We start from the raw sequence: 12,631 nt of genomic DNA, 5'->3' as shown, positions 1-12,631 counted from the left end.
ATGTATGGTGTCGCGGGACACCGGATAGGAACGAAGTTCCTTATTATAAAAATATTAATTTAAAGTTCTATTCGAGGTATAAGGAAAATAAAACTGGAGGTTTCACAACAACCCACGGTCATTCGATAACGTGCGAACTTATTGTGGTACACTTCATTGATGGTTCTTTGCATAAGAGTTAGTGTATTGCGCAAACGAACGCTCTGAGATCGTGGTCAATGAATGATAAAAAAATATGTTATTTTTGTTATGTTATTACAAAGTTAAGTCGTACACTGTGTGCATTACTAATAAAAATCTTACGTTACGGACGTTTTTTCTCGGTTAGGGTAACCCTCCGCATCGTCCCATAAGGAACTTCGTTCCAAAAACAGTTTTTATTATGTCCACAATACTACGAATAAGGATGCAGTATTACGGAGATGTTTATGTGGCGGTTCTGCATTCTGAAATTCGTGTTCCCGAATCAAGCAGCTCATGGCCTTTCTAATGGAGAATTTTGACATCTGTTACAACCACATTCGTAAACGTGCACGAGACACACGGATCACGCGAATAGCTAACTATACTTTTGACTTGGAAGAATTAAAAAAAAACATTGTAATTTTTTTTAAATTTTTTGTATTATCTATATCTGCTGGTAAAAACCACCCATGGGCGTCCGGCCCAAAATTTGGATTTTCTGTATTACGGATACCAAAGATTATAAATAAATACACTGAACTATACTGAATAAATATATTATTATATTTAAATGTATATAAGTATGTAGTAAGTATGAAGTCGTCGTGGCCTAAAAGATAAGACGTCCGGTGCATTTGTTGTTGCGATGCACCGGTGTTCGAATCCCGCAGGTGGGTACCAATTTTTCTAATGAAATACGTACTTAAAAAATGTTCACGATTGACTTCCACGGTGAAGGAATAACGTCGTGTAATAAAAATCAAACCCGCAAAATTATAATTTGCGTAATCACTGGTGGTAGGACCTCTTGTGATTCCGGTCGGGTAGGTACCACCGCCTTGCTTATTTCTGCCGTGAAGTAGAAATGCCTTTCGGTTTGAAGGGTGGGTCAGCCGTTGTAAGTATACTTGAGATCTTAGAACTTATATCTCAAGGTGGGTGGCGCATTTACGTTGTAGATGTCTATGGGCTCCAGTAACCACTTAACACCAGGTGGGCTGTGAGCTCGTCCACCCATATAAGCAATAAAAAAAAACAAGAAAAAATGTATATCAGTATGGTAATTAATTAAGTGTATAGGTATCATTTTGGATATTTTTAAATTTGCATTTTCATTTAACTTCATAGCTTATTCTCGTTATTATTTGGACACATAAAGCACATAAAAAAACAATGTGTATCATGAACTCAATTTTAATTTTCAAATTTTTAATTATATAATAAAAGGCAATCTGAAATTTGGAGCTTTTTCAAAATAATTCTCTCGTTGCTTACTCAAGATGTTGGCCGTTCTCTCTCAACATTGATCACGCGTATGGCTGCGAAATTCCATTCACTCTGCATAGCTATAATTTAGGAGCGAACAACCCGCAGATGCCAGCGCAATGCTCATTCGTATGGACTACAATTGAGAACAAGTTTCATATGCATGATGGTTTTAAGTTTAGGGATTTGGAAATTTGTAGTATTTCAAAATTTATAAATTTCCCTCATTCTAATAGTCGTCTAGCATTCAAAACTAGGTGGTATTGCAAACCCAGTGCACGCCCAGCACTCAATCCGTGGACCCTGTTCATGTAGAATTAGTAGACAGTGAGGTAGAACGCAGTCTCCTTGCCACCCTCGGATGCGTTACCACCCGTCACCCCAATGGAAGTTAAAGACTTGATCAAAGACCTACGTCCTCGCAAGGCTCCCGGTTCCGACGGTATATCCGACGGTAGTCAGCGTCGGAACGGTACTTCGATAAGGCTATGCGTCATGATAATCGCCTTATCGTTGCCGCCGCTGACTACTCCCCGAATCCTGATCACGCAGGAGCCAGTCACCGTCGACGCCCTAGACACGTCCTTACGGATCCATCAGATCCAATAACCTTTGCATTAGACGCCTTCAGCTCTAACACTAGGAGCAGGCTTAGGGACCTCGGTAACCGTACTCGTCGAACTCGACAAAGAGTTCGCCGTGCAACCTAACCCATGAATCAGCTCGCTGAGTTTCTCGCCGGATCTTCTCAGCGGGTAGCGATTCCGATCCGGTAGTAAATTCATTCGCGAAGCAGCTGCTCTTGAGCTGTTAGGTCTCCTTCGGAGGCGCTCGGGTAGCTGTTATCAAATCCCACCTCTCCTGGCTGAGCCTTGCTCGCCCACGTGTCCTGGTGAAACTGGAAAGGCCTCCGGGCCACCAGTAATCTTTCAATCATAAAAAAAAAAACTAGGTGGTAATTAGAATTATAGTTAGTGGTAACTAGTAGCTAAAACATATAAAGGACAAACCCGAAATCCATACAAACTTGGGCCTGGCGTTACAGTGCTAGAATTTGGGCATAAGTTACAATACCTAAGAAGGTTTCATGAGCCCAATTTTCAGGTCTCCCAGCAATGGCCAAATTGGTAAAATCAGACAATGTTTACATTTTAGGTTATGTTTATTGTTCGAGATATTTTAATAAAAACGATATTTTTGAGGCTGTTTTCTACTAAAGATGAGTAATTTTTTACGAAACCTGTTGCAGCAACAGGTTGTTTTAAAATAAAAATGGAACCTGTTACGAGAAATCGCGCGTTAGGTTGTTTACGAAAACGAACGAAAGCCAAAAATTAAAAACAACGTAATGCGAAACGCGCTGCGCACGAAATTATTTTTTTAAGGGATTTTATGACCTGGTAACTAAGACCTTTAGGTCAGTCTTATTTTAATTTTAATGAAAACTTTTTATATGAAAAACTATATTTAACTGATAACTTTTTTATATAAAATATAAATCATTACGTGCTCCCATAATATTATCTCATCACATTTCATTTCATTTTATTTCATGCCTTTTTTATTTTTATTTTTGATTGCTTAGATACCCATCGACGAGCTCACAGCCCACCTGATGTTAAGTGGTTACTGGAGCTCATAGACATGTACGACGTAAATGCGCCACCCACCTTGAGATATAAGTTCTAAGGTCTCAGTATAGTTACAACGGCTGCCCGCCCTTCAAACTGAAACGCATTACTGCTTTACGGCAAAATCCAAAATATCTTCAGTTGGCAACATCAAAGATAACATAACACGATTTGATACATTTGTGTTTTTCTATGGCATAGTCACATTAATATAAAAATGCAAAACTACCCTTTCATGCTATATTTAATGTTGTCGGTTGTAGATATTTTGAATTGCCGCCATTGTAAGTAGTTGTGTCACGATTCGATGGCCATACTCTATTTACATTGATTAAAATACCTATAAAAACAGTCATTTATCCTTAAGCAAAAGAGTATTAAATATTTTTTACACTTGATTTCCACTAAATCGATCCTATTTTATGGATGTTCTAATTCTAATCCGCACGTTTGTGGAGCTAGTTACGTATATTGAAATAAGTGTTGCAGATGTTTACAAAGATTGTTTAAAACAAAAAATTGAATTCAACTTATTTTCTACACTTGGCCATTGTCAATGAAGCTAAGATTTTAATAGGTTAATCAAGCAAAATAGACGAATTTTTTGGTACATATCCCATTCGTGTAACGCTTAGGCCCAAAATGGGGTTTCTCCTTTAAATTTTACCTAAAAGGTTTGCTATCAGTCAGGACTATGGAATAAATTGATGGATGGATGGGGAGAGCTGAAGACCGGGTTCAGTAATGTGTATTAAGATAGGTCTATGTTCAGCAATGGGAGACAGGCGACCGCAGTCCACGACTGTGGGCTGATAATGATGATGATGCGAACAACGAAACAGTATGGATTTGAAATTATGCTCAACACAGCAATTACAGTGCTGAATCAATATTTGGATAGGGCTAGGTATAGTTATGTTACATAAGTATTAATTTAAAATATTCGTAGGTTTTTTATTAATATTGCGATGTACGGATATTTTTAAAAAGGCATATTGAGTTTCTAACAAACTTTTATCAGCATTCTGAGTCTCAAGTTATGAGTTTTTAAAAAATGCCTGTAAAGGCGTAATTGAATAAAAGCTTTTAGATTTTAATGAAAACTATTAATTTTATTTTCGTATTGTGTTCGAGGTTTTTAAATTTTGGGTATAGTTAATTTACAAAGAAAAAAATACAATATTTTTTTGCTCTCCAAACGTTGAAAATTATAAAGTAAAATTAATAAACTGGATAAAATAATATAAATAAGGACATATTGTGGCGCTGCGCGTCGCTTGTTTTCTCTAGAAAAATGGTAACTAAGGGACTAGTACTACGGAACACATAAATTACAAATAACACAGTATATTGTAGACTGAGAGGTATCACACAAAGTACCTCACAAACAACTAGCTACTGGAGTTTTTGTAATTATATTTATTTATGTTCGTAGCCGTTTCAGAATTCCAATAGATTTCCTTTACAATAAATAAATAAATATTTACTAACAATCACACCACGTTAACTGGTCCCGTGATAAGTTCGTAAAGAACTTGTGTTACAGGTATCAGATAACGGAAATAAATGTAAGATTTTTATTATACACATACATATATTTAAGAGACATCCATAACCCTGGAAAAGACATTTATATTTATCATACAAATACCTTCCATTGGCGGGATTCGAACCCGCGACCCCCTTGTGTAGTGACCATGTCACTTACCACTACACCAGACGGCCGTTTATAGATTTAATTAATTAATAAATAGATTTAAACTAGACAGTACATCACTTTAAATGGGACAATCGCAATGTTACAAGATTACGCCGCTATGTTCGGGAACAATAACTAGGAACTAGGATTTGAGCCCAGGGGTACACTGACAAACGAAATTCGAAAACAAACAGATTTGGCATTGCGGTAACATTACGTCTGGATTTTCGATGAAAGTAACTATTTAAGTTTGGCTTAGAAGTTGGTTAGATATAAACAAAATTGTAACAGAAAAGCTAAATGTATCATCAAAGACTGAATTAAGACATTTACGTCATTAGACCCTCCTTAAAAAAAATGAACCTAAGCAAACAAACAAAGCCTTACCGCGTTCCAAGAACGAGTCATTAGACCCAAAGAGCTCGGTCTCGGTAGCAATTAGTGCACAAATGACTTACAACCTCGACATTCACACACACATGTAGAATTTTCTCGGATTGTAAGTAAAGAACACACTCATTGCTACTGTTTTGCATTTGTTGAACCAGATTAACTACCGCAGTGGGCTATGCTAAATTCGACTGTAACGTTTGGATGTTAGAGCTTTGCTGGATGAAGCCGTAAAGTGGCTTATAGGAAGGGAACGCAACCCCTGCCAAATTGATTCTTGAATGTCTTAATGCCGACATTCTACGTCAGGCAAATGAAGTAGAAGATTTTACATCTTCCGCGCTGAATGGAATACGGAATGAGTGCTTTTCTTATTGCTCGCCAAAAAAAATAAAATGTGTGTTTCCCGAGTTGAGGATTGAGGGTTGCGTGTTTTCATTTTATCAAACGTTTGGATATCGAAAATTGAATGGGGACAGGTTTCGGGAAATAGGACATTAATATCGTAATATTATTGTGTAATTTTATTTCGACAACCTTATTATTCCTTTTCTTAAATAATGTTATAATTTATAGATTGGATCACTGTATACTTAGTGAAGATTAAAAATATTTCAACGAATCAAACTCCCGTTTTTTATACTGATTTTATTATTCTTTTTTTTATTGCTTAGATGGGTTAGTTAAGTGGTTACTGGAGCCCATAGATATCTAAAACGTAAATGCGCCACCCATCTTGAGATATAACGTCTAAGGTCTCAAGTATAGTTATTCCATCCAGTCCACCCATATATGCCCAGCGTTTAAAACACTTTACATTTTTCATAGCCACACACAGTCATCCGTAAAGCGTAAATCCGTAAAAAAGTTATAGTTAAGGTTGGTATTTGCTCATGCATCTTTGGGACTAAAGCATTGCGTCTGCCTCCCACACCAATAAAAATCAGTAGTTTTCATATTTGATCATATAAGAATTATAAAAACAAAAATGTTCACCCTTTTTCACTAGTCAGAGATGTGAATATAACTCAATAGATATCTAATTTTTGTTCGCTGTTGCCGATCTCGCTGAGTCGGTACTGTAAGTTTTTACAAAATTATTTTCAATTGTCACAACCACGCCACCCAATCGTCGCTAATTCTAAGACCAGTAAAAAAAAATGTGCGCGCGTAAGAATTTATACTTTATTTTTAGTAAATTTAATTCTTTTTTTTTAATTTAAATTTTAATCAATTTGAAAAAAAATCGATTAAACAACATCCTCAAACACGCATATTGGACATCCCTTTTCTTGACATCGTATAAATTCGGTTATTCTCGGTACGGTTCGAAAAGTTCACCTGCGGCTATATTCAGACTCGCCAAGCTACGTCGGTCGTATTGTAATGAGCGATTTAGTGGGCAACTTCATTCTGTTAATTTTGTGTCACGGTGCGCGCGCATCGTAAAATTTCACTCTCATCAATTTTTCATAAGGCGCCTAAATAAGTATAACTTCAAAAACACTTTCAACGATATGTGAATAAATTACCCATTTCGTATGAAAATCGTTTCACGTGCTTTTGAAAATCCAAACTCCATTACGGAAAGTTAGGAATAAATTTGGACGGCTCTAAGATTTCCGGCATCGCCTTAAATTACTTGTGTGTCTTCGTTTCCTCAATTTTAAATTCAAGTCTCGTGATCCATTATAAATTCAAAATCTTCGAAATTGTTCTGGCAACGATCCTTAGATATCTTTGGAGGAGTGTGGTCGATTTCACAAATTGAGCGTTCGTACTTTTCAACTTTTGTCGTGGCTTTGTTTTGTTTTTGTATGAAAATTTAATTATCAATTGTTGTTTGTGATTGTAATAGCAAAAGTTTTGGTCGGACAAGTTAACTAATTCAGTTGGCATTTACGAAACATTCTTATAAGCTATGGAAATTTTACTGAATATTATAGTTGTTGGTATGGCATCAGCAACTTTTGCTATTGTAATTGATTTATATCCTCGATGTCATGAAGTGAGTAAATGCATAGTCAACTATTCATTTACTATTTCGCATCTATTGATTTTATTGCGTTTTCCTAACTCATGTTCGAAAACAAAGATTTATAAGAATCAATACTTCAAGCCAATCTGTGTCTTTAAATAGTTTCTCAGTAATGCTTTCCATCATACAGAAGACGAATCATAAAAATGCGGATCTTGTTAAATGATTTCATATAAGTTTATAATTTTTTAGACGTTTAGGTCTTAAGCAAGCTCTTGGTTGATCTACCACAGAGTAATAAGGTCTTATAGACGTATAACGAAAATCCTCTCAACCACCTTAAATCTCTTGAAACAAGAGACTTAAGTCTCAATTTTATTGTATTCCGACTATTCAAAGTGACAACAGTAGCGGCCCCCATTTAAGGGTTTTTTTTTTTTTTTGGAATCATATTAGACTTGGACCTAATACAATTTCACAGGCAATAAACAGTTCGGGTCCAAAGTTAGAAATTACTTTTCGTAATAAAACTTGTACGCTTACTGTATCACAGAGATAACACACTAATAACACAGAACACGTTTGATTCTTTACGTGATCGTCTGCGATGTAGTCTAGACTATAATCACATATGCGATATTACATGCTATAACAAAATTATATTAGGAATGTTTCTCTCGTCTTCAATAAAAATATTATAATATAATTTAAGATTTATGATTTCATCTCGTGCTTATTTTAAATGATTTTGAATCAAAATACGATTTTTAAAATTGTATTTCTTTAAAGTCTTCCGTACTAAATAAAGCTGCGGAATAGCTTCTGATATCATCTACGATACTTGGAATTTCAACAACTTAGTTAATTAAATTATATTAAATTGTAAGCTTAATGACAATGCTTGTTTTTTTTATTAGTTTACAATTCTAAAAAAAAAACAGAAGTCGTTGTGTTTGGGTATCTAATGTACCATTACCTTTTGGTAACGCACAAGCCAAGCTGTTTAACCTTGAGATTTGGTAATCTTTTTACTAGTGGTAGGACCTCTTTTGAGTCCACGCGGGTAGGTACCACCACCCCGCCTATTTCTACCGTAAAGCAGTAATGCGTTTCGGTTTGAAGGGCGGAGCAGCCGTTATAACTATACTGAGACATTAGAACTTATATCTCAAGGTGGGTGGCGCATTTACGTTGTAAATGTCTATGGGCTCCAGAAACCACTTAACACCAGGTGGGCTGTGAGCTCGTCCACCCATCTAAGCAAAAAAATAAAAAAAATAAAAAATGACATTCAAAATAAATTCACCTTTGTGAAATTTCACGGCCAGTGAATTTTGGAAGCCACGCTTATCTTACAGGAAGAGGAAATTATATTCCTAAGCAGTGAAAAGTAGACGAAAAGACTGACAAAGTATGAATGACAATAATTCTGTAAGGATGCTTCTAAAAGCACTTTGTGAATATACTGTACTCTTTATAGGAATAATATTAACGGTTGTAATATTCAATCCAAAGACTGACATATATTATGTTGACAAATATGTTATTGAGAAATATGTTGTATGTTCCATAAAAATCGTATTATTGATGGAAACGCATGTTGTGTTGTTGTCTACAGGCTCAAGGACATTTTAGATTAAGACAAATAAGGTAAGCTTTCAGCCTATGGCAAAGACAGTGTTATTATTATCTTAGAATATAATAAAATTGTTAGATTAAAAGACGTTCATCCGAAGGGTCCCAAAATGACCTTCTGAAAAGAGAAATTATCATATAAATTGCTTTATTAGTTTCGGTTTTAATCATGATGTTCATTTTCGGCTGCTTGAAGACCTAAAACGTTTTCTTTTATGTAATTTCGTGAAATTGAGTTTCCAGAAAAGGAGGCCTTTTGTATTAAAATTACAGTTTCACATATAAATCAGTTTTAGTCAATATGTTGAAAATAGCCATTCTTATTAATATATTTACTGAGAGCATTAATAGTCATTCTGATTAATATACTAAGAGCATTGCTTGGGTTAAAACTAAGAAAGGGGTTAGAATTGTTGAAGATACAGAGATTCGTGATAAATGAAGAAAAAATAACACTTAAGAATGTTTTCGATGAAGGATAAAACCCATTTTTTACAAATCAACATTATACTCGATTTTATTTCCAATATTATCTTTTAAAAATGTATATATCTTTTATAAATTTCGAATAATACAAACAGAACAAAAATATATTATATTTACGTAAAGACGGACAGTTTGATGTTAGAGAAGAACGTCTCGCCTACAAATTCATTGGTAACTAAGAATAATCATTACCTTGGGAAATAAGATGTGGGATATACTACAATGACAGAACAATGATTGGTAATTTGCAATAGATCAAGGAGGATAACGTCATATAATTTTTGTAATGATAAGACTATCGTAGAATTTATGACGAATAACACCTAAATAGAAACACCATAATTTCTATCAAAGGCTTACAACATCCCGTATTAACACCATTAAACAAAAAAATAATGATAACGATCACACGAATTACGTAAACGTAATCGTAGGAGGCCGTGACACGATAATTTAAGGGGAACCGTAAATAACTGTAGGTGACATTATCAGAGTGAAATCGGCGACAGGGCAAGCGTAATAAATAACTAAAATTACATCGAAACCTTGATAAGGCCGTTTGCTAATGAAGCCGGCTTTAATGTTGAAGAAATGGATACGGCTTCTCCTTTAGAAGTCAAATTTAAAAAGTTTGATGTTGCATATAGAGTTAATATGACCCCAATCATCATTCTCCTGCCCTTCTCCCAGTCAACTGGGGTCGGCGCAACATGCTTTCTCCTTCCATGCTCTTCTATCGTATACCATTTCTTCGCTCACTCCCCTCTTACCCATATCGCCTTTCACGCAATCCATCCATTTCTGCTTAGGTAAATATAATAATATAAATAGGACCCCAATCTGGTCCAAATTTCGGTGTCGTCAACATGCCCATCGGAGATGACGGTAGACTATATTTTATAATTTAAGCACATAATATGTGGAGTTGCAATTTTAGAACAGAAAGGGCGCTGCTAGGGTCATAGGCAGTTCCATTCTTACGAATCGATTAAAATCCCTAGGTCTAAGGAGGGATTTCCCTATGTCTCATGTGATGTACTCTGAGATTTTTTTTAAGATAACCTCGTCATCTATTCTTATATTCGCACCTTCCGTCATCGCAACAATGTTCATAATACCTAGAACCGCAGTGTACTTCCAAATATATTTTTGCCAACCTCGGGCTTTGGAATGTAATTTTCTCTATGGTGTTTCCTGAGTGCTTATAATATGACACTCATGAAACGAGGTTTGAGAAAATTACTCAACTGCAGCCACAGGCTCCCCGAAGGGCTGTGTGGCTTGTCTGCCTACAAAGATAATGAAAAATGAAGTGTTTGAGTCGTCTTTGTCGTGCTCTGTGTTGTTTTTAGAAGTAAATTCATCATACTTTAGCACATCACATGACACTTTAGAAGTAACGGTAAAGAGAAAGAAGCTTTTGCACCAAACGCAGGAAATTACTCGGTAGACCAACGGTTCAAATGCTACTGTTCTAAACTTGTATGGAAGGTTTTCTCGAAAATATCGTAAGCGCGATTCAGAATTCATAGAAGTATTTTCTGTTCTAGATAGCTGCTGTATAGTTAACCGCGAGAACTTAAAATATTATCTACTTTGAAAGTGAAGATTTTTCTACTACGGAAGGATGATGGAAATATGAGTTGTCGAACATACATGCAAGATCATAATATATAAGAGCCACGCTGCGTAGTCCTATGTCATTTTTGTCAGGGAAATGTTTCCCACAGACGTCGGGAGCTTATCTCGGGTGAATTTAAAAAAAGAGCCGAAATACAGTGAAAATTAATAGAACACTACAAATTTTAAATTTTTACTTTGTATATTAATATGATTTTAATTCCAAATTTAATTTGGTCTTAGAAATCTATTTATTTATAGATTGATCAGTGTTTACTTTTTTATATATATTTCTCTTTCTGGTGTTAAAACTTAAAGAGCGTCGGAATCCTGAACAGATTTCTACCACATACCAATTCAATTTGATCACAATTTTTCACGAGCGCGCAATCAATCAAGGCTTTTGTAATTTCATTCAGACGCTATGAATCTTACCACAATTTTATATTAAGCACGAAATACCGTCGTAAATGATGTACGTCAATAAATTCAAATAGGTGGCCCTAATTTAAAAAAATGTGAGCCGTCACGGGACGCCTGGCATATGTGAAACATCGACATTATTTTGTAAAAGTAATATGCAAAAAAGAACAGATTGTGATAGGAACTAAATATGTCATAATGATAAAATAAAATATTACGAAAAAATATTTGTTTTCAAGTAAAACACAGGTTATGTGTACTGTAGTAAACAACACTGTATACACTACGGAGTATACACTATAGGTATCCGAGCTCAAAGTAGCGAGAGAGATGGCTTAGCGCCGGATCGAGTGGGAGAGAATCGCACAGTCGATTGCGCAAGGCGACGCGTCGCCACCGCATGCGTCGCCACGCCAGAAATCGATTTTACGTGCGGCTATAGATGTTTTACATCAAAACCCGTATAAGTTCAAAGACTAATACTTAAACCGATCAATAATAAACCAGTCCCCTTTTAAAATTAATTGAGTGAAAGGCACGAACGATTCCCCAAAAACTTGCGTATCACGTCGAACGATTTGTCGAAACATGAAAAAGCCCTTTTAATGTTATTAAAATGTATTTGAACTAAACGTGTATTATGAGTATATTGAATTTGGCGTAACGCCAATATGCTTGATGTGTGTAATGTTTGCAGTAATATTTTTAGATTTAGCGCCATATATAGTAAAGATTTGGAGACGACTTAGAGAAGATTGATTGATTTAGCTAGCATTTTGTAAAATTTTTGATGTTATACTTCTCTACGCACGTTATGAAAAATTGATGAGAGTGAAATTTTACGATGCGCGCGCACCGTGCACACAAAATTAACAAAATGAAGTTGCCCACTAAATCGCTCATTACAATGCGACCGACGTCACTTGTCGAGTCTGAATATAGCCGCAGGTGAACTTTCGCGCATGTACACTCGTCAAAAAAAGTGTTATTAGCATTCATTTTTTAGTAATAATAATGACAAAATTATTATATAATATAATTCATATTAAATATTATTAAATTATTAACGTTAAATATTTATTATTAATTATTTAATATATTAAAAAAATATAAATAAATTTAATAAAAATAAAGTATAACTTACGTGCGTACATAACTATACGCACTCTTTTTTTTAGAAAATCTAGTGCTTGGTCAGAACGACTGAATAATAACAAATATATGTCACTGAGCAAGTTGACGTTTCTTAAAAATATAACCTAGGAACCGATTATATTGCCACTTACTGGGTCCAATTTGGAATCTAAAACATCCATTCAC

Source organism: Bombyx mori, chromosome 28, assembly GCF_030269925.1.
Source record: "Bombyx mori chromosome 28, ASM3026992v2".
Taxonomy (NCBI): domain Eukaryota; kingdom Metazoa; phylum Arthropoda; class Insecta; order Lepidoptera; family Bombycidae; genus Bombyx; species Bombyx mori.
The sequence above is the reverse complement of the archived record's forward strand: the minus strand, read 5'-3'. Positions refer to the sequence as shown.